A 23,809-nucleotide genomic window follows, 5' to 3' on the forward strand; every position below is an offset into this window, starting at 1 on the left:
TGTGCGGGCACCCAAGGTACCAGGAGAATGAAGAGCAAAACAGCACAAAGAGTAACACAAGCAGTTAATTATAATAACGCGTAGTGGAGCAACAGACATACCACCGGGCGTTTTGAGGGGGCCAGAGAGAAGGAGTACCTCCCCAGTCCTTATGAACCTGCGAGGCGTATCTGCCGGAGATTTTCTTCCTTCCAGTATGTAGTGGATTCCTCATGCCGCGAGCCAAATCCACCAGCCATTCCGCGTGGTGAGTCAATTTCATAATCAAACCATTTGGATGGAAAACTCAGAACGACCAGCTTCTGCTTCCAGATCATACCCCGAGTCTCTGGACCCTTCGCAGGGTCAGAAGGAAGGAAGCCCCTCTCGTGAATGGTTCTCTGTAGTGTTTTCTCCGGGCAGAATAGGTGAGTTTGAGAAAATCTCATTTTCCACGGGACAGGCGAAGTTCCTTTCTGCTGGAGTCAGAGTTTTTGGCCTTGTCCTTGTTTTTGTTTTTGTTTTCCCTCTTCCTTGCGGGAGCGCAGGAAAGGAAAATGCAAAACACCAACAGAAGTTTGGAGAAACAATATTACGTAGTCGTAATTAAAGTTATTTTAAAAGACATCTCTTTGAGGAGAGGAAAAGAATTTCCTTTAGTTTTTTTTGTTTTTGTTTTTGTTTTTTTTGAGACGGAGTCTAGCTCTGTCGCCCAGGCTGGAGTGCAGTGGCGCAATCTCGGCTCACTGCAAGCTCCGCCTCCCGGGTTCACGCCATTCTCCTGCCTCAGCCTCTCCGATCCGTTAGTTTTAAAGAAACACAAAAACAACAAACATTTTGCTTTTTTAAAACTAAAAGAAGGAACATTTTGCGGGTGGCCGGTTAGCTCAGTTGGTTAGAGCGTGGTGCTAATAACGCCAAGGTCGCGGGTTCGATCCCCGTACGGGCCACAGGGGTTCTCACCTTTTCTCTCCAATTTTGCCGCAGTCACTTCACATCTAGCTACACATTGGAAATAACAGGCTCTTCAACTGAAAGTAGGAATTAAATGTTGATGTCATTTCTTCTTCAGCAGTGACACCTACCCATTTCAGTCTTGCACTCCTCTAAAGCGGCTTGGGAAAGAAAAAAGAAAATCTTATGGAACAAGTGACATGACGCCCTAAGACAGAAATTTCAGTGAAGAAAATGAGGGTGTTAGAGAAGGGGGTAGCACTGGGGTTGGATGTGTGTCTGATGCCCGCTGTCCATCTGAACTCCCATGTTTTGTTGGTCCCTTTCTCAGTATCCAGCCTATGGAGTCTGCTTGTGCATGTCACGTGCTTGCTCTATCTGATGGTCTCCTCACCCCGGAGCTATCTTTTGAACACTGTTGAAATTGATCTTTTTTATTAAGATAACCACAATGGGAAACAATGCATACATATTTTGCTTTCCTTTTTTTCATATTAAATTCTCAGTCTGTTCTCATCAGAATTTTTGTCTTTGAGGACATAATTTTTTTCTTTTTTCTTCTAGATCACCAGGTCTCAGAATGGCTCTGAAGACAGAGTAGGCATTCGATAAATATTTGTGGAGTGACTGTTGAAGACTCGCCATTAGAGTGTGTTTTCAAACATTGGGATTTGGTTTGCCCAGTCTGACTGATAAACATATACAAAGGAGCAAAAGCCTGCCAAGGTCTACATTTACAGCAAAATAAAGTGGTTGTAAAGATTATATCATTTCATAGAATACATAGAATTACAGATATGAAAAATAAATGGTAAAATAATCCCAGCAAGAAACGAAACTTAAGACGATTTGACAAAGGGGCATTTTCAAAGGATGACGAAACCACCGCTAGATACTTTAAAAAGACAAAATCAAAGCTCATTCAAGGGAGAGCTATATTGTAAAATATAGTCCCTGAAAACAGAACAGATGGCTGATCTTTCTTTCAGTAGGTTGATATAATCTATGGGAGCATGGTTACTTGTCAGAGACTGCCATTGTTTGGTCGGCACTCAGAGGTATGTTTATTGGTGTGAGTCCATCCTTGATCAGCTCACTTTCGGAAGCCAAGAGCAGACACTGATTGGTTTTCAAAAGTGTGCTCACAAAAGCGATTGTTACTGACAGATTGAACTGATTGAAAACCAGTTCTGGGCCGGAGGCGGTGGCTTATGCCTGTAATCCCAGCACTTTGGGAGGCTGAGGCGGGTGGATCACCTGAGGTCGGGAGTTGAAGACCAGTCTGACCAACATGGAGAAACCCCATCCCTACTAAAAATACAAAATTAGCTGGGCGTGGTGGCGCATGCCTGTAATCCCAGCTACTCGGGAGGCTGAGGCAGGGGAATCGCTTGAAGCCGGGAGGCGGAGGTTATGGTGAGCCGAGATCGCGCCATTGCACTCCAGCCTGGGCAACAAGAGCAAAACTCCGTTTCAAAACAAACAAACAAACCCCAACTATGCTCCCTTCCCTTTATCCATGCTGTTCTTCAGGTGACCTTGTAGTGACCTTCCACTCTTTCTTTAAACTGAGCATCATGACTTTGGGGATATTAGCATATACGACAAAGAAGATTTTTTTTTTTTTTTTTTTTTTTGAGAAGGAGTCTTGCTCTGTCGCCAGGCTGGGGTGCAGTGGCGCGATCTCGGCTCACCGCAAGCTCTGCCTCCCAGGTTCACACCATTCTTCTGCCTCAGCCTCCGGAGTAGCTGGGACTACAGGCGCCCGCCACCACGCCCGGCTAATTTTTTGTATTTTTAGTAGAGGCGGGGTTTCACCGTGTTAGCCAGGATGGTCCTGACCTCGTGATCCGGCCGCCTCGGCCTCCCAAAGTGCTGGGATTACAGGCGTGAGCCACCACGCACAGCCCCGACAAAAAAGATTCTTGAGTAAGCCCTTTGCTCTTTTTGCTTGCTTGTTTTGTTTTGTTTTGTTTCTTGTTTTTAAATAGACTTAATGTTTTAGAGCAGTTTTAGGTTCACAGCAAAATTGGATGAAAGAGTACAGGGAGAGTTTTCATATATACCCTGCCTAATTCTCCTCCTCAACCTCCCCACAATCAACAAGCCACACTGGAGTGGCACATTTGTACATATGAATCTGCATAGACACATCATTATCACCCAAAATCCATAGTTTACATTAGGGTTCACTCTTGGGGTTGTACATTCTATGGGTTTGGAAAAATATATAATGCAATATGGAGATTGATTGATTATGGGCCCCAGCTGGGACACAAACTGTCTGGTCAATCCCAACCTATCAGCCACGAACTAGTGAGCTAAATAGATCTGAATTTTTTTAAGCTACTGAGGTGGTTTATTAAGAGGTATATTTGTAGCAATAGATAATTGATATGTACACTAAAATATTCATTCTACATCAGCAAAGTTAGCTTTTTTGCTATTATTCTAATACATAAGATAAACACATCAAGGTCTTTGTAGGCACGATTTCCTGTGTTTGGAATGACTTTACCTAGATATCCCCATAGCTAATTCATTTTCTTTCTTCATATTTTTGCTCAAATATAACATTTACTCCATTTAGAAATTAAAAATAAAATCTCAACCCTAATGTCTATCCTTGATTAATTTTTCTCTTTAGCATTTGTCATCACATCATGTATTTTATATACACTTTCTTTCTTTTTTTTTTTTTTTTTTGAGATGGAGTCTCACTGTTGCCCAGGCTGGAGTGCATTGGCGAGATCTTGGTTCACTGCAACCTCTGCCACCTGGGTTCAAGCAATTCTCCTGCCTCAGCCTCCTGGGTAGCTGGGATTACAGGCGCCTGCCACTGCGCCCAGCTAATTTTTGTATTTTTAGTAGAGATGGGGTTTCACCACCTTGGCCAGGCTGGTCTTGAACTCCTGACTTTGTGATCCACCTGCCTCAGCCTCCCAAAGTGTTGGGATTACAGGTGTGAGCCACCACGCCTGGCCTATGCTTTACTTTTTTAAAAAAGCCTGTTAACCTTGCCATTAGAAAGGAAAGATTTCTTTTTATTTTGTTCATTGATGTTACCCCAGTGCTTAGTACAGTATGTGACACATAGTATACATTTAATAAATACTTATTGTGAATGAATGAGTGATTAAATTCTTTGTCTAAAGAAAAGAGGACACATGCTTGAAGAGAGGTTGTGAGAGAGGAGCAAAGATTACCTTAGGTCTGGGACTTCAGATATGTTGTGTCATTAGAACTGGAACGACCCATTTTCCTTTTCGAAAGTTCATGGCAGGATCTACTTGGTGTAAGCTCCCTCCCTCCATCTCCTTTCCCTCCTTCTAATATCTGGAAGCTAGGTGTAGTTGGAGTTACCCACATTGGGTTTTAGCAATAAGGTCATCTATAATCCAGCTCAAAGTATCTCTTAATTTAATAAGATCTATAGAAAGTCTAGATTATCTCAACCCCACTGAAGGGCAGTAATTCATTGATCTATATTCTATCAATTGGGGAGGAATGTGAATCAGTAATTCTTTCAGTGTCATTTTCTCTTTGAATCTATTATGTCTGCCTACTATCTGATTATCTTTAGTCTTTCCAGTTTCAATGTACCGTTTAAGAATCCATGTGGACTACCTATCTAAATACTTGAATCCCTTTTGGGAAGAGCTTTTATTTTTACTTATTTATTTTTCTTAACTGAAGGTCTCATAGGTCTTCTCACAGATTACTTGACAGCTAATGGATTAACTGCTTTTAAAAAGGCAATTACATATGGCCTGAGCTTGAGAGTCGGCATTACATGTAAGAAAATATGGACACTTCTGAAGAATATAGATCATTTTTGTGATAGGCTGGAGGTGGAGCAGTGTCCATTAAATGACACCAATGACATGGCAAACTAGTGGACTGCCAAGTCTGTTGCTCTATAGTGGACTTTTCATGATTCCTTCCATCATTTTAAATTTTAGCATAGCTATTCTAGAATGACTCTTCAAGTATCTTTGTCTTGAAAACAAAAAATAACAGAAGAGAAACATGAAATCAAAATTTACTGGTGACTTGTTGCTGTTAGACAGCTTTGAAAAATTCCTTATTCTCCTGAAGGGAGAGTAATTTTCCCATACGCCTATCAGTGAATTACTAATGACATAAAGAGAATTTTATCTACATTGAACTCAGCAATTTTCTCCTAGCTATTGGATTATTCCTATGAACATTTAAATATGACATTTGACCCCTATCTTTTTTTTTTTTTTTTTTTTGAGACGGACTTTCACTCTTGTTGCCCAGGCTGGAGTGCAGTGGCACGATCTCGGCTCACTGCAACCTCTGCCTCCCAGGTTCAAGTGATTCTCTGCCTCAGCTTCCTGAGTAGCTGGGATTACAGGCCTGCACCACCATGCCCAGCTAATTTTTGTATTTTTAGTAGAGCGGAGTTTCACCACATTGGACAGGCTGTGGCTCACACCTGTAATCCCAGCACTTTGGGAGGCCAAGACTGGCAAATCACCTGAGGTCAGGAGTTTGACCCCTATCTTACAAAAGCTTCTCTTAAGTCAACATTTTTCTCTAGTTAGTGCCCCATTTCTCAGATGACTTTCTTTAAAAATTTCCTATAAAGTTATTCAGATTTACTATCTGCAGTTTCTCGCTTCCCTTTCTTTTGGAAACCCACCACCTTCAGGTTTTTTGGTATCAGCACTTCATGGAAACTTCTGGTCAAAGCCATGAATGACCTTTACATGTCTAAAATTAATGATCACTCCCAAGTTCTTATCTTTCTTGACTTCTCAGGGGCAATAAGCACATTATTCTTCTTAAAACATTTTATTTGATTTCCAAGACACTGCTGTCCTGATTTTCTGTCTTTCTCACTGGCTCTTTCTTCTCAACAGCCTTTGTTTCTCCTCTTTCCACCAGCCAGCTTTATGATGGGATACCTCAGGACTTGGTCCTTGGACCTCTTTCCTATATACACTCACTCATCTATTTTCATGGCATAAATAATGTTTATATAACTACCACTCATAAATTTGAATCTGCAATCTAGACCACTCCATTAAACTCCAGATTTGTGTATTCAAGTGATTCCTCGGCATTACACTTAAATGTTTTATGGTATACCAGTTAGCATGTCTAAAACTGGACTCTCATTTTTTTCTCCTAATAATCCTGCTGCACCAACTCTTCTCCATTTCAGTTAATGGCAATTGCATCCTTTCATTTTTTCAGACAAAAAAACAAAACCTTCAGAGTTATCACCGATTCTATTCTTCCACTCTTCACATCCATGTTCTCTGAAATTCCTCTTGGCTTTTATCTTTAAAATATAACCAGGCTCTGACTACTTCTCACCACCTCAACTGCCACCATACTGTTCAAGCCACAGTCATCTCTGATGAAAGGAACTTAACAGATCTCCTTAATTCCATTCTTTTCTCTCTACAAAATATTCTCCACTGAACTGTGGAAAGAGCTTTAAAAAACTTAACGTTACTTCACTAACTCTTTCTGCCCTCAACAGAAGAGTACCGCATCTCTTCCTATAGAAGGCCAACGCCAGCCAGGTGCAGTATCTTTTTTTTTTTTTTTTTGAGATGGAGTCTCCCTCAGTCACCCAGGCTGGAGTGCAGTGGGATCTCGACTCACGGCAAACTCCACCTCCCGGGTGCAAGTGATTCTCCTGCTTCAGCCTCCCGAGTAGGATTCCAAGCGCGAGCCACCAAGCCAAGCTAATTTTTGTATTGTTAGTAGAGATGGGATTTCACCATTTTGGCCAGGGCTGGTCTCGAACTCCTGACTACAGATGATTAACCCGCCTAGGCCTCCCAAGTGCTGGGATGACGTGCATGAGCCACACCACGCCCGGCCAAGGCGCGGTGAGCCACCACGCCGGGCCGAGGCACAGTATCTTTAATGAAACAGGTACTACTTGAACTCGAGTATTTGTTGAGGGCTGGGTGAGAGGGCCGGGTGAGAAAGTCAGTCTTAGCTCTGCTCTTGTTATATTACCATTCTTTTAATTGAAAGTTCTGACTGACCGGGCGCGGTGGCTCACGCCTGTAATCCCAGCACTTTGGGAGGCCGAGGCGGGCTGATCACCTGAGGTAGGGAGTTCAAGACCAGCCTGACCAACATGGAGAAACCTCGTCTCTACTAAAAATACGAAATAGCCGGGCGTGGTGGCGCATGCCTGTAATCCCAGCTACTAGGTAGGCTGAGGCAGGAGAATCCCTTGAACCCGGGAGGTGGAGGTTGTAGTGAGCCGAGATCGTGCCATTGCTCTCCAGCCTGGGCAACAAGAGCGAAACTCTGTCTCAAAAAAAAAAAATTATGTATATATAATGTTTATATATATAATGTTTATGTATATATGTTTATATATATAATGTTTATATATATATATAATATATATATAGTATGTGAGTATACACACACATACACACACACATATATATAAATAAACAGATTCAGAATTTTACAAAACAACTATGGGCCGGGCGCACTGCCTCAGGCCTGTAATCCCGGCACTTTGGGAGGCCGAGGCGGGTGGATCACGAGGTCAGGAGCTCGATCCTATCCTGGCCAACATGGTGAAACTCCGTCTCTACTAAAAATACAAAAATCAGCTGGGCGTTGTGGTGCGTACCACGAATTCCAGCTACTTGGGAGGTTGAGGCAGAAAAATCTCTTGAACCAGGGAGTGGGAGGTTGCAGTGAGCCGAGATCGCGCCACTGCACTCCAGCCTGGCGACAGAGTAAGACTCCGTCTCAAGAAAAGAAAAAAAAAAAACCCAAAAAGACACAGCTACACTTTGTTTCCGCCCGGTCTCGAACCGGGGACCTTTCGCGTGTTAGGCGAACGTGATAACCGCTACACTACGGAAACTTACTTGGTAAAACTGTTTTTCACTTTCGAATTAGTTAAAATGAACTTTAAATTTATCCGTTCCTTCAGGGTGTATCTTTGGCAGAGGGATAATATTTTCCCCTACACTTTCTAATTCTTAGAATCCATAATTTAAAACCCGACAACTCGCAATCAAGCAAATGCTTCTCCTGAAGCTTCAATTCTTTCAGAAGCACAGGGCAGGGAAATAGCAGGCAGTCTCTTGGGAAATTTTATTTCAATGCATTTTTTTTTTGGTATGTTCTATGCTCTCTGCTCTCATAAGACGCTCTGATGTTCATTTCTCGATGACTGAAAAGCAGGATATTCGTGCCCTCGAGTGTTTTTTTCTTCATGCTAGCAGCCTGTCAGTGAGATTCATTCAAAGTTCCGCTTACTCCTAAATGAGACTCTTTCTTGAGGTTTGAAACAAAAGGCAGAGGCAGTGTTCATGCAAAGGCGTATAATAAGAAATAAATAGCTTGGATGTGTAAGGGGAAGTTTAAAATCAAGACAGAACAACCGTATTCATTAGGATCAGTTACCAATGAGCAAATATCTATATATCAGATATGGTAATTGGTAATAAATATATATGTATATTTACACATATGTATATATATGTATATATGCTTCTCACACTATGTATTTTTTGCTGTTTTATAGATATATATATATGAACATGAGGATAAGCTTCCTCATCCATAATTATCTCATCCTTAGCATAGTGAAAAGCATCTAGGAGGCCAGATTTTATAAATCCTAAAGAAGTGATAAAGAGTTCTGCTAACTATGGCAAAAATTTTCATCAAAAGATAGCATATTTGATCATCAACTGCTATTTGATAGGAATTAAAACATAAATTCCATGACGAAAAGGATATTTTGTCTGTCGTGTCCACTGCTTTATTCCCAGCTACTTAATAGTCTCTGGCTTAGGACTTTTAGTAGAGAATTAATTAACATTCCTTTAGTGAATCAATGAATGAATGAGAACAAGTAACAATCAAGAGTTCAGTTTTGGATATCTAAACTTACCTTTTTTCAGTGTATTCTAATTGATGGGTCTTTCAAACTTGTGCCAATTGAGATGCATATAAAATTGTTTAGCACTTGAAATACTCTCCTTACTTTATCTTGCAGTGAGACTATCCTTGGATTTTACTGTAGCCAATTTTTTTTCTAGCGTTTGTACCTGTCCTCAGCTTTGACATTTTGTGTTAGTGTAGTGATTATAGCTGTGTGTCATATGCAGAAGGTCATGGTTTTGCTCTGCAGGAGATCCGAAATAAACCAAGGACTGATCCCTTTATCCTGCTTTTTAAATTTCTTAATAGACAGACCAAGGAATTCTTTTACAATTGTTATCATCTGGTTGCCTGCTCCAGCAGACTACAGGGTTCTGGGGTCTGGCTAACATTTCCTCATTTTTTTCTGGACTCCATAAAGGGCCCTCCACAAAGCCCAAGTGCTTACAATTGCCCAACATTCAGAATACAGAATTAACAGCTGATTTCTGAGACTATCGTGGAAGCTGTGAAAACGTAGAAAGCTGCCAGCTTCAGCCAACAAAGAGTAGGCCAGGGATTCAGATGGCCTGAGAAGGCCTTGAGTCCAGAACCCCAGGAATAGAAAATGCTCAGGATAGAAAGGCGTTTGTGTCTTTCTAGGGCAGCTCATGTGGATCTGGCTTTTAGCTCTATATTCTGAAAAGTTGGAGCGGTAAGGAAGGCAGAATAGTAGTAACTGAGCCAGCATTTGTCAGAATTTATGGAAAGTGGTCAGAAAAACAGCAAGCAGCGTGCAAATGAGGTTCTGTCCTGGATGTGATATTTGTTCTTTCAGCTTAACCTCAACAGACTGAAGTGGTGAAATGAGAGACAAGAAAATTTGATGTAAAAATTTATTTTCTAGACTCTTTGGTATTTGATCCCAATAAAATGATGGTTCCCTATCACCACAAGTGGATATCACCACACACTATTTTACTAATCCTTAGGATTCCATAGTGATAAAAAATCATAGTAAGTCACAGATAGACCTAATTATAGTGATGGCAAATTAAGCACAGCTTTTGCTTTCTCTTTATTCCAAACTACACTTATACAAAGTATTAAGGGTGTTTAAAGACGTAAATACACAGGGACAAAAAGATGAGAAAATGATGAGCAGTAGCAAGTAGCAAGATTTTGAATGCCAGAGAGCAGAATGAGTAGTGCTAATAGAAGGGAAAATCTTATTGTGTTAAGGATCTTTTTTAAAAAAATTTCTTTTTAAGATTGGTACATGCAGCCAGGCACTGTGGCTCATGCCTGTAATCCCAGCACTTCGGGAGGCCAAGGCAGGCAGATCACAAGGTCAGGAGCTTGAGACCAGCCTGGCCAACATGGTGAAACTCCATCTCTACTAAAAATGCAAAAAAAATTAGCCAGGCATGGTGGTGTGTGCCTGTAATCCCAGCTACTCGGGAGACTGAGGCAGGGGAATTCCTTGAACCAGGGAGGTGGAGGTCGCAGTAAGCCAAGATCACGCCATTGCATTCTAGCCTGGGTGACAGAGCGAGATTCCATCTCAAAAAAAAAAAAAAAAAAAAGATTGGTACATGTACATATACTCTAGTACATCTCATATTTGCATAATATTTAATATGTGTTTACCACACTTCACCTATCTACTGTTCAATGTTGGCTTCAAGGCTGAATCTGATTCTGGAAGAGGAAAAATAGTGAGGCAATTAACATCCACATATGATACAATCTGTATCTTTGTGACATGAGGGGGAATGTACACCTAGGCGCTGAATACCTAGGTCATTGGGTGTGTCAATCTTAACTTGAGTAAAAAGTATTGGACTGCTTTCCAAAATGGCTGCATTAATATTCCTACATATGACACATAAAAAAATAATAGAAACATGTAGAAAAATAGCTTTATTATCTGGGGGACAGAATAACATTAAACAAACAAACTAAACTAAAAACACAAACAATAGGCCGATATGAGCAGGATATGAGGGCTTCCATATTCCCATTTCTGCAATAATGGACACATCAAGCTTTCTAATTCTTCCAATCTAATGTAGGTTGAGTAATATTTTATCTTGCATTTTATAAATTGATAATAATATTAAATATTTAAAATGTTAATCTTTTCAGGTTCTTCTTATCATGGGTTTGATGAGGACCCTGTCCCTATTCTTTATATAGTTTCTTTTCTTTTCTTTTTTTTTTTTTTTTTTTTGAGACAGAGTCCTGCTCTGTCACCCAGACTGGACTGCAGTGGCACGATCTCGGCTCACTGCAACCTCTGCCTCGTGGGTTCAAGCGATTCTGCTGCCTCAGCCTCCCGAGCAGCTGAGACTACAGGCGCCTGTCATCACGCCCTGCTAATTTTTGTATTTTTAGTGGAAACGGGGTTTCACCGTATTGGCCAGGCTGTTCTCGAACTCCTGACCTGGTGATCCACCAGCTTCGGTCCCCCGAAGTGCTAGGATTACAGGCTTGTGCTACCGCGCCCAGCTTCTTTACACATTTTCTATTGAGCTTGCTGTTTGATCTTGCTGATTTTAATGGCTTCTTACTATATCATGTAGATTAAGTTATTTTCATTTGTAAATATTTCAAGTATCTTCTACTTTGGTTGTATTTGTCTATTTACTGTTCCATTGTGGCTTTCTTTGATTTGGGTGCAGCAGACTATATCAGTGTTTTGCTTTACTGTTTGTGTTTTTTTTTTTTTTTTTTTTTTTTTTTTTTTTTCAGACCGAGTCTTGCTCTGTTGCTCAGGCTGGAATGCAGTGGCACGATCTCGGCTCACTGCAACCTCCGCCTCCCAGGTTCAAGCGATTCTCCTGCCTCAGCCTCCCGATAGCTGGGGTTACAGGCGCATGCCACCACCCGGCTAATTTTTGTATTTTTTAGTAGATACGGGGTTTCGCCATCTTGACCAGACTGGCCTCGAACTCCTGACCTCAGGTGATCCGCCCTCCTCGGGCTCCCAAAATGCTGGCATTACAGCCGTGAGCCACCACGCTCGGCCTATTGTTTGTGTTTTTAGTTTAGTTTGTTTGTTTAATGTTATTCTGTCCCCTAGATAATAAAGCTATTTTTCTACATGTTTCTATTTTTTTATCTGTCATATGTAGGAATTTAAACTATCTAGATAAGTATATTTTACAAAATCCACAGATGATTATACTGTATAGTCCATGTTTAAAAAAATCACAACAATAGAATAATTAAAAACTCTTCTGCGTGTCAATGTATGGGAGACTCTTTTCTCTGACATGTTCTTTCCTGCACCCAGCAATCGCCTGAACCCGGGAGGCGGAGGTTGCTGAATCTTTAGAATTCAGCTCTGATCCCAGCATTGACAGGCATGGATTTCCCTCAACATGCCTCATTTTAATGGAAGTCCAAGGAATCAGGGATGTTTCGTCTTTCCCTAGTATAATGCCTGTCACAAATTAGTGATTAAGTCATACTTTTGGAAATATATCTTTTCATTTGTTTATTTCCAAGTAATATTAGAAAGATTTATTAACTTTGTACACTCTTTTAAACATGGTCCAAGTTTTCGCGGATATAAAATTATTCATAATCTTCCAGAAACTACAAATTCTAGCCTAGTAAACGTTGACAACAAAATCGTATCTTATCACCGGGATGGCCGAGTGGTTAAGGCGTTGGACTTAAGATCCAATGGACAGGTGTCCGCGTGGGTTCGAGCCCCACTCCCGGTAGGCATCGCTGCATGTTTTGACGTTTGCGATTTCTGGCGCAGAGTTGGAAGCTAGGTATGCTTACATAAAAAACTAATATGACAACCCTCTCACTTTGAGTGTATACGCTTCAAATAATAACGAGGGTTACTAAACAATATTCTGCTCAACACTATTTTTTTTAATCTTCAAAGAAATTGCTTCGGTGAGCAGTATTAAGTAGGAGACGCCTCTTCCCACAATTCCTATGGCCTAACAGCACAGTGTATTCAAGTCTTGAATACATTCCTATCACTGTGGGATGTATTCAAGTACATTGACAAACCTGTAATCCTGGCACTTTGGGAGGCTGAGGCTAGCGGACCATTTGAGGTCAGGAGTTCAAGACCAGCCTAGCCAACGTAGCGAAACCCTGTCTCTACTAATAATACAAAAATTAGCCGAGGGTGGTGGCGGGCGCCTGTAATCCCAGCTACTCGGAAGGCTGAGGCAGGAGAATCGCTTGAACTCGGGAGGTGGAGGTTGCAGTGAGCCGAGATCGCACCATTGCACTCCAGCCCAAGCGACAAGAGCGAGACTCCGTCTCAAAAAAAAAAAAAAAAAAAAAAAATCAGCGGAATGTGGCGGTGCACGCCTGTAAGCCCAGCTACTCTGGAGGCTGAGACATGAGAATCGCCGGAACCAGGGAGGCGGAGGTTGCAGTGAACTGAGATCGCGCCACCACACTCCAGCCTGGGCAACAGAGTGAGACTCAGTCTCAAAAAAAAAAAAAGGAATTGTGGGAAGAGAAGAGCCTAAGTGGATGTCCTACCTAAAGACACCTGAATTTCTGCAGGCTATTCAGTTCCAAAAGAAACGAAATTGTGAAATATTTTGCGTTTAGGTTCTATTTGGCACTGAGGCAGGCAAAAGCGAATCCCACAAGCACTGCTTCTTTTTGTTGCCAGAGAGCGGGACTCAGAGAAGCCCAACTCCACTAAAGTTAAGGCTCTCAATATTCCTTACAAAAATCAGACTCAAGTGGGAGAAATTATCCCAAATGCGAGCAAGATTGTCGAATGTAAATAGTCTTTCAGACTAGAAATGTTCAGCTAAGACATTATAGGAAAGCATCAATAAGTAAACACTGTGCTTTTACATTTATTTCAACGAGCAGGAGATAATTGGCTAACCTAAATCAATCTTGACAGGAAAGTGAAAGGAAATGATCCTCGGTGTGGTTATAGTTTTACAAAAGAAAAATATGTGTAATCCGACTGCTGTATATACTTAGTGAGAGACTATCCTTGCATTCGATGACTGCAATCAATTGTTGTTTGAGCCCTGCTATTTTTAGAATCCTCTCCTGTCTTTCTTCACAGTGATATTGGACCTTCATGTAGTGTTTGTCACTTTTGTATTACAAGTTTCATGAGAAACTGCTGACTTGCTTTCCAAAGCAATCATACTGTCTTAAATTTCCAGCAACAATTCATACCATTTTAAATTCCCAGGAACCATATATTAGAGTTTATGTTCCCCCTCATTCTCACCAATGCTTGTTTTCAATTTTAATTTTTTGGCCATTCTAGCAAAAATGTATTAGTATCTTACTGTGATTTTGATTTGCATTGCCCTAAAGATTAAAGTATATTTTCATAGAGTATATGTGTTTATCTGTTGGCCGTATATAATCTTCGGCAAAGTGTGTGCTTAAATATTCGTTATTATTTGGTTTTCTTATTATTGAGTTCTGAGAGCTCCTTATATTTTCTGAGCAAACTACAATAATCAGACTTTTTTTTTTTTTTTTTTTGAGGCAGAGTCTGTTGCCCAGGCTGGAGTGCAATGGCGCAATCTCAGCTCACTGCAGCCTCCGCCTCCCGGGTTCAAGCGATTCTCCTACCTCAGCCTCCCGAGTAGCTGGGATTACAGGAGCCTGCCACCACGCCTGGCTAATTTTTTTGCATTTTTAGTAGAGACGGGGTTTTGCCATGTTGGCCAGGCTGGTCTCAAACTCCTGACCTCAGGTGATCCAGCCAGGATTATAGCCGTGAGCCATGGCGCCGGGCCCTAATTGTTCATTTCTAATACAGTAACTGACTTACCATGGTTTGCCTTAAATTTTCTAAACTTTGTGATGGGTTTTTTTTGGGGGGGAGGTACTAAATGCATTTTTGACTTATATTCTTTTTTTTTTTTTTTTTGGAGACGGAGTCTCGCTCAGTCGTCCAGGTTGGGGTGGAGTGCAGTGGCGCGATCTCGGCTCACTGCAAGCTCCGCCTCCCGGGTTCACGCCATTCTCCTGGCTCAGCCTCCGGAGTAGCTGGGACTACAGGTGCCCGCCATCACGCCCGGCTAATTCTTTTGTATTTTTAGTAGAGATGGGGTTTCACCGTGTTAACCAGGATGGTCTAGATCTCCTGACCTAGTGATCCGCCCGTCTTGGCCTCCCAAAGTGCTGGGATTACAGGCGTGAGCCACTGCGCCCGGCCTTGACTTATATTCTTAACTTGCAATAGGTTCGTTGGAATGTAACCCCACCATAAGTGGAGGTACCTCTGTACATAGAAATACAATAGATTTTTATTTATTTACCTTTTATCTCACAGTCTTACTATATTCTTTTATTATTCTATTTTAGGTATTTTATTTTTAGGTTATATTTATTTGTTTTTATTTATTTTAGGTAATATTTATTTTTTATTTTATTTTGCATTTTCTGTATAGACAATCTTGTTGCCTATGACTAGAAAGAGTTTTATTTCTTCCTTTACAATCTAATCTGTGTGTTTTTATTTATTTGTCTTGAGTAATTACATTAAATGGGACTTCTAGAACAATGTTGAATAAGAGTGATAAGAGGCCGGGCGCGGTGGCTCACGCCTGTAATCCCAGCACTTTGGGAGGCCGAGGCGGGCGGATCACGAGGTCAGAAGATCTAGACCATGCTGGCTAACACAGTGAAACCCCCTCTGTACTAGAAACCCCGTCTCTATTAAAATACAACAACAACAAAAAAACTAGCCAGGCGTTGTGGTGGGCGCCTGTAGTCTCAGCTAATCGGGAGGCTGAGGCAGGAGAATGGCGTGAACCCAGGAGGCGGAGCTTGCAGTGAGCCGAGATCGCGCCACTGCACTCCAGCCTGGGCGACAGAGCGAGACTCCGTCTCAAAAAAAAAAAAAAAAAGGGTAGTAAGAGCAGATATTCTTGTCAGACATTCCCTATCTTGAGAAGTCATTCAGTCTTTCACCATTAAGTATGATATTATTACATTTTTTTTGCAGATGCTTTTTATCAAGTTGAAGAAGCTCCTCTCTATTCCCAGTTTACTAATTTTTTTTTAAATCATAAATAGGTGTTGAATGTTATTGAATGTTTTTCTACGTCTGTTGAGATGATCATGTGGTTGCACCTTCCGGCCACCAGAATCATAAACCAAATAAGACTCTTTTCTTTATAAATTACGCAGGCTTAGGTATTCTGTTATAGCAACCCAAAACAGACTAAGACAGGCAGACTCTGTGATGAGGGTCTCTGAGGTGGAATGTTCTTAGTCATTCTGCCTGCTCCCAAAAGTTGACATTCTCTAATATTCTGTACCTAATACTCCCTTGAAGTAGAAATTTTCATTCTTTTTTACTTTCTTCAGCTCCTGTGAATTTTCTGCTCTCTGGATATAGCCATGTTTGCTGCTGCTCCCTAAGTGCTTAAGCTTTCTTTCTTTAGGGACAGGCTATTCTCTCTGTCAGTCCTGTTCCACTGAAAGGGGCTTTCTCTGATCTCTTGCCCTGCTCCATCATTTCTTATGAGCACGGGTTCTACATCTGTAGACTCAACCAACCAAGGATAAAAAATATTTGAAAAAAATAAAAACAACAATGCAACAATAAAAAAATACAGTATAGCAACAATTTACATAGGATTTACATTATATTCGGTATTATAAATAATCTAGAGATGATTTAAAGTATACAGGAAGAGTGCATAGGTTATTTTATATAAGGGACTTGAGCATCAGAGGATTTTGGTATTCTTGTGGGTCCTGGAACCAATTCTCCTGCAACATGGAGGACAGCAGTACTATGAGAATTGTGAAGAAAAGCCTGCAAAAGTGCGAAAACTCTTCTTGAGTACTTGATCCTAGGGGTTCTAGAATTTCCTTCTTAGACATAGACACTTAGACTAAATTCAGCAAGTCATAAAATATTGAATTTTTGCTGAATTTTTCTTACCCTCTCGCATGGAGGCCTCATCATCATCCTATTGCTATGGTTGAGCCAGTATTGATTTCCCATTTCTACTTGGAAGCACCTATTTTTCCATAAATTTCAGGCTACGTGGTTGCTCTGAGACCTTAACTTTTTCATGGGTTCAAGGAAAATTATGCTTTTCTAGACTATCTGGACTTTTTCTTTCTTTTTTCTTTTCTTTCTTTTTTTTTTTTAGATGGAGTTTCACTCTTATCGCCCAAGCTGGAGTGCAATGGCTCCATCTCGGCTCACTGAAACTTCCACCTCCCGGGTTGAAGCAAATCTCCTGCCTCAGCCTCCCGAGTAGCTGGGATTACAGGCATGCGCCACCATGCCTGGCTAGTTGTTTTTTTTTTTTTTTTTGTATTTTTAGTAGAGACAGGGTTTCACCATGTTAGCCAAGCTGGTCTCAAACTCTTGACCTCAGGTAATAGGTAATCTGCCCACCTCAGCCTCCCAAAGTGCTGGGATTACAGGAGTGAGCCACCGTGCCCGGCCTATGCGGACTTTTTCATTGTTAGGTTAGGAGCCATATTCTTTCCAACTTTCTATATTCTAGGTGGAGGCTGGAGTCCCTTTAGGATTTTAATCTGAGCATAAAGGATAGCATCCTCTTCATTGTCTACTGTATTATTTTGTTAATCCTCTGAATAACAAGCATTATGAAAAATCATAGTAAGTTAGAAATAGACCTGTTGACAATAATCGTGTATTGAAAACAGGCATCTGATGTCTTTCTAGCCAGAAGTTCAGAGACAGAGAGAGAAGAAAGAGAAGAAGGAAGGAAGAAAAGAAAGAAATAAAGAAAAAAGAAAAAAAGGAGACAGAGCCGTTCATAAGTACAAAAGGACAATAATGAGAAAGTAGAAAGCAGTAGCAAAATTCTGAAAACCAAATAACAGAAAGACTAGTGTGATATACAAGGAAAGTTTCACTTTAGGCTGGGCGTGGTGGCTCACGCTTGTAATCCCAGCACTTTGGGAGGCCGAGGCGGGCGGATCACGAGGTCAGGAAATCGAGACCACAGTGAAACCCCGTCTCTACTAAAAATACAAAAAATTATCCGGGCGTGGTGGCGGGCGCCTGTAGTCCCAGCTACTCGGAGAGGCTGAGGCAGGAGAATGGCGTGAACCTGGGAGGCGGAGCTTGCAGTGAGCCGAGATTGCGCCACTGCACTCCAGCCTGGGCGACAGAGCGAGACTCCGTCTCAAAAAAAAAAAAAAAAAAAAAAAAAAAAAAAGTTTCACTTTAAGCCAGAATTGGGAAAAGCCAAAGAATATAACTTACCTTGTGAAAGCCAGCCCCCAAAATTTCAGGTATTGGTGGTGTTTGTGTACGTGTAGTGAAGAGGAGAGTGAAAATAGATCTCGTTTTAATGCCATTTTGAGGAAATTTAGAATTATATAACCCCTTGCTCTGTTTCAGAATATGGAGGAAATTTATAGCAGGATATTTAAAAGACAATTCTGTTAAGTGAGTAATATGGGGGCTCACTAGCCTGGAGGCGACTAACAAATTTGAAAGGTGTGCAACATCCTACAAAGCAATGGAACTTTACCTTATTTTGTCTCCAATTCATTTTTAGTACTATGATCTCCAGGTTGACTGGAAGTTGATTTCTGGAAATCTGCCCAACCCTCTTACTGATCCTTACTGATTACTTACTGTCTCCTGACAGTGGAGATTTCTCCCAACCACAGTGTTCCAGCCACATAAATCAAAAGTTATTTTTCCCTTTAAGAACCACACTCAAGTGCTCTGAGCTTCCGATCAGGCTGGAGTTAGCAGGTGTGAAGGTGGGCAGTGATACTACCAAATGAGGATAAAGATCTCAGTTCCACAATTGGCCTTCTCTGAAACCACCTCAGCTGCTGGTCAAAGGTGAGAGTTTGGGCTCCCGACTGGGCCTTTCAGGTGGGGAATGAGGGAGTAGGGATATTGGAGTTCAGCGTTTTCTGTAGTGTGCTGTTGGAATAGAGAATTATTGTCTGTAAGTTTTGTCTTGCTAGGCTACTCTTTTCCTTGTCATTTGGCTAGAGAAAGCTGGCTTTTCTTGTGGCTTTTTTGTCTGTGTTAATGAGTCATTGGCTTCTCCAGCACTCAGTCCAGGATACATGAAATTAAAAAAAAAGTTAGGAAATTTACCACCGTGTCTTTCCTCAGGTCGAAAGGTCTCCCACCAGTTTGCCTTCTCTTCATTTTTCAAAGTCTTCTTATGTTTGTTTTATATATGATGTCCAGGGTTTTTAATTGTGTTTAGTGGGAATGATAGGAACAATATGACTACATTGTCTTCTCAATCAGCATTTTATTTTATTTTTATTTTTTTGAGACAGAGTCTCACTCTGTTGCCCAGGCTGGAGTGCAGTGGCAGGATCTCAGCTCACTGGAAACTCCACCTCCTGGGGTTCAAGCAATTCTCCTGCCTCAGCTTTCTGAGTAGCTGGGATTACAGGCACGTGCCACCACAACCGGCTAATTTTTTTTTTTTTTTTTTTTTTTTGTATTTTTTGTATTTTTAGTAGGGGCTGGATTTCTTCATGTTGGCCAGGCTGGTCTCAAACTCCTGGCCTCAAGTGATATACCCACCTTGGCCTCTCAAGTGTTGAGATTACAGGCTTGAGCCACCATGCCCAGCCTCAATCAGCATTTTAGTCTCCTTTTCTTAAATATATGTGTCAAAGATTAATTTGTGTCCTCCCCTCTCTACCAAATTCATATTTTGAAGTCCTAACACGTACTAATTGAGAATGTGACTATCTTTGGAGATGGGGCCTTTGAATGAGTTGTTTAGAATTGGCCATAATGCAGTATGACATGTCTTTGAAAGAAAAGATGAGGACACAGACACACCCAGAAGGAAGACCGTGTGAGGACATGGAGGAGATGGCTATCTGCAAACCAGGGAGAGAAGCATAAAATAAACAAACAAAGAAATCCTGTTGACACCATAATTTCTGACCTCTAGCCTCCAGAAATGTAAGAAAATAAATGTCTGTTGTTTAAATCACACAATCTGGGGTACTTTGTTATGGCAGTGATAACAAACTAATACAATGTGTATAGTGCAAGGATCACCAAATATATATGTATAGAGAGAGGTGCGGGAGAGAGAGAGGTGGAGGGAGGGAGGAAGGATATAAAAAGAGATTTTTAAAATACAATTTAAGGACACAGACTGCAGCAAAAACTTTATACCATATATTATATCATATCTCACTAGTATCTTCAGAAGGGAGAGAAACAATACTGTATCCAATAACAAGGACTAGGATCCAATGAAGAAAAGCTTTTATAAAACCAAAAAAAAAAAAGCACGGGCACGGTGGCTCACGCCTGTAATCCCAGCACTTTTGGAGGCTGAGGCAGGCGGATCACCTGAGGTCAGGAGTTTGAGACCAACCTGACCAACATGGAGAAACCCCATCCCTACTAAAGATACAAAATTAGCCGGGCATGGTGGCACATGCCTATAATCCCAGCTACTCAGGAGGCTGAGGCAGGAGAATCGCTTAAATCCGGGAGGCGGAGGTTGTGGTGAGCCGAGATCGCGCCATTGTACTCCAGCCTGGGCAACAAGAGCGAAACTCTGTCTCAAAAAAAAAAAAAAAACACAAAAACAAAACAAAACAAAAAACCAAAAAAGAGATTTTGGAAATCAAAATTATGTTAATAGGAAATAATTTAAATATGAAGTAAATGTGTTTGACTCTAAAGTATACAAAAACTACATGTGGTGTTTCAGATTCAGTCAGACTGGCAACTTTAAAGGACATATATGTGGCTTAGCCTGAAAAAAAGAGAACTAGAGGAAGAAAGGATAAACCGATCATCCAGAAATATCTAAAGTGCGTTGAAAAGAACAGAAGAAGCCGGGCGCAGTGGCTCACGCCTGTAATCCCAGCACTTTGGGAGGCCGGGGCGGGCGGATGTTTTGAGGTCAGGAGTTCCACACCAGCCTGGCCAACACGGTGAAACCCCATCTCTACTAAAAATACAAAAATTAGCGAGGCCTGGTAGCAGGCACCTGTAATCCCAGCTAGTTGGGAGGCTGAAGCAGGAGAACTGCTTGAACCCAGGATGTGGAGGTTGCAGTGAGCCGAGACTGCACTATTGCACTCCAGCCTGGACGGCAAGAGCAAAACTCTGTCTCAAAACAAACAAACAAACAACAACAACAAAAACAAAAACCACGCAAAAGAACAAGCGGCGTGCAATGGCTCACCCCTGTAATCCCAGCACTTTGGGAGGCCGAAGCAGGTCGATCACCTGAGGTCAGGAGTTGAAGACCAACCTGGCTAACACGTAGTGAAACCCCGTCCCTACTAAGAAAAATACAAAAATTAGCTGGCCATGGTGGCTGGCGCCTGTAATCCCAGCTACTTGGGAAGTCAAGGCAGGATAATCGCTTGAATCAGAAAGGTGGAGATTGCAGTGAGGTGAGATCCTGCCACTGCACTCCTGCCTGGGTGACAGAGCAAGACTCTGTCTCTCAAAAACAAAAAAAAAAAACCCAAAAAGGACAGAAGAAAAAGACAAGAGCGCATATATGGATCACTCACTATTTAAAAATGCATAATTGATGGTATCTACTTAGCAGTTTTCAGTGTGTTATGAGTTGGAAGATACTGTTTGGGGGCACTGCTCTGGGACCCTGCTCATTATGGAGTCATCTGTGCCCATGATTGCTTTTTTTATGTTTCAACCTGCAATTCATCCTTTTAGACTGCTTTTTGAAATGGGATCTGGGCCCTTTTTTTTTTTTCGTGTGCCAGCTGGCACTGAATTTTGTCAGTTGTGGGTGCTGGAGAGACTTTGCAGGAGGAAGAGAGTTTTGCTTTCTGGTTCCAGCAGCTCCTGCAGACCTCTCAACTTCTCCAGTGTCCAGCTCCATTCTATTGACTTCCATGAAAGTGGAGAAAAGAAAGTGGAGGCGGGTGCAGTGGCTCACGCCTGTAATCCCAGCACTTTGGGAGACCAAGGCAGGTGGATCAACTGAGGACAGGAATTCGAGACTAGCCTGACCAACATGGCAAAACCCCGTCTTTACTAAAAACAGAAAAAAAGAAATTAACTGCGTATGGTGGTGGGCGCCTGCAATCCCAGCTACTTGGGAGGCTGAGACAGGAAAATCACTTTGAATCCGGGAGGCGGAGGCTGGTTGAGCTGAGATCGCGCCGTTGCACTCCAGGCTGGGGAACAAGAGCGAAACTCCATCTCAAAAAACAAAACAAAACAAAACAATTTTTGTGGAGATCATACAAAATTGAAAATGTTGACTTTCAGTAACTACTGGAGTTCTTATTGCATGTTCTCAAATGGTAAACTCATAGATAAAAGACAAAATATTCAATGATTGCAAAAGAAATCATTGGTAATCTTATTGTACAGGACAAGGATATTGTCATCAGATGAAAACAGTAATTTTTTTTTTTTTTTTGAGACAGAGTCTTGCTCCCAGGCTGGAGTGCAGGGGCTGCCATCTCGGCTCACTGCAACCTCTGCCTCCTGGGTTCAAGTGATTCTCCTGCCTCAGCCTCCTGAGTAGCTTGGGATTACAGGTGCCCGCCACCACGCCTGGCTAATTTTTGTATTTTTAGTAGAGACAGGTTTCACTATGTTGGCCAGGCTGGTCACGAACTCCTGACCTCAAGTGATCCACCAGCCTCGGCCTCCCAAAGTGCTGGGATTACAGGCATGAGCCACCACACCAGACCTGAAAATTCTAATTTTTTTTTTGTTCCCAATAAATAATTGACAGTGCTTTAGTCAAGTCATGTAGGGAATGATTGTTCATGCGGCTTCCATCATGTAGCATATTCCATCCAGTCTTTCCTCCTTTCTTCCTTAAAGACTTCCTGCCACCCTCAAAAACTAAATTGATGAACTAGACCTCAGGCTTTTTAGTTTTCCACACCATATAACAAATGAATAACACAGATGTCATCAAGAATGAATTCCTTAAACTGTATGCAACAAAGATAGAGCTACACTTGTAAAAATTACAAAGCCTATAGAAAGCCCTACCAAACTGAAATCCAGGATCTTCAGTTTACTAAGCAAGCTCTTTAGCCAACCCATAGATCTCTCTTGAATGAAAAAAGAAAATCAGGAAAAGAAATTTAGTATGAGGAGTTTACCATTTTTGCACACTAGAAATTGGTTTAAGAGAGGCTGGGCACTGTGGCTCATGTCTGTAATCCCAGCATTTTGGGAAGCTGAGGTGGGTGGATCACCTGAGGCCAGGAGTTCGAGACCAGCCTTATCAACATGGTGAAACCCCATCTCTACTAAAAAACACAAAAATTAGCTGGGAATGGTGGCAGGCGCCTGTAATACCAGCTACTCGGGAGGCTGAGGCAGGAGAACCTCTTGAACCTGGGAGGCGGAGGTTGCAGTGAGCTGAGATTTTGCCATGGAGTGCCTGGCGACAGCAAGACTCCATCTCTCTCTCTCTCTCTCTGTCACACACACACACACACACACGCACATGCACACACACACACAAAGAAAAAGAGATTGGTTTAAGAGAAGAAAATATGTATTTATTGATGAAAAACAAATGCAATATGACAGCATTATAGAATCTGGAGTCTGCTCAAAGGGACTGTGCCCCTCGTAAATTGATAGCACTTTATTGATGTTACCACAACAGTAACCACAAGAAGATGTGAGAGTTAACATATAATATCGTATAGTGGGTAATTTTAAGTTTTCTAGTAATACTAAGAAAGTAGAGTTAAACAAGTGAAATTAATTTTATTTTTAAGAGAAGGGGGCTCGCTGTATTGCCCGCGATGGTCTCAAACTCCTAGGTTCAGGAAATCTCCCTTTCCACAGCCTCTGGAATAGCTGGGATTACAAGAGCATACCACTGCGCCCAGCTACTTCTAATATATTTTAACTCCAAATATTATCATTTAAACATGTTATCAAGAAAATGAGATTTCTTTTTTCTTTCTTTCTCTTTTTGCACTATGTTTTTGAAATATGTGTGAGTGGCTGTTGTGGACAGTGCTGCTCTAGAATACTCAGGGGAAA

General features: G+C 41.5%; 3 non-coding genes and 1 pseudogene across 3 annotated transcripts; 2 read left to right on the forward strand and 2 right to left on the reverse strand.

Moving 5' to 3' along the window:
* LOC129473563 (uncharacterized) overlaps positions 1-23,809 on the reverse strand; it is a 687,223-nt pseudogene that overhangs the window by 582,152 nt on the left and 81,262 nt on the right.
* TRNAI-AAU (transfer RNA isoleucine (anticodon AAU)) lies at positions 856-929 on the forward strand. The gene has a single exon. It is a non-coding gene; the product is annotated as a tRNA-Ile (tRNA).
* On the reverse strand, positions 7,744-7,816 carry TRNAV-AAC (transfer RNA valine (anticodon AAC)). Its single transcript has one exon. It is a non-coding gene; the product is annotated as a tRNA-Val (tRNA).
* Positions 12,475-12,557, forward strand: TRNAL-UAA (transfer RNA leucine (anticodon UAA)). Its single transcript has one exon. It is a non-coding gene; the product is annotated as a tRNA-Leu (tRNA).

This window comes from Symphalangus syndactylus, chromosome 23 (assembly GCF_028878055.3).
Source record: "Symphalangus syndactylus isolate Jambi chromosome 23, NHGRI_mSymSyn1-v2.1_pri, whole genome shotgun sequence".
Taxonomy (NCBI): domain Eukaryota; kingdom Metazoa; phylum Chordata; class Mammalia; order Primates; family Hylobatidae; genus Symphalangus; species Symphalangus syndactylus.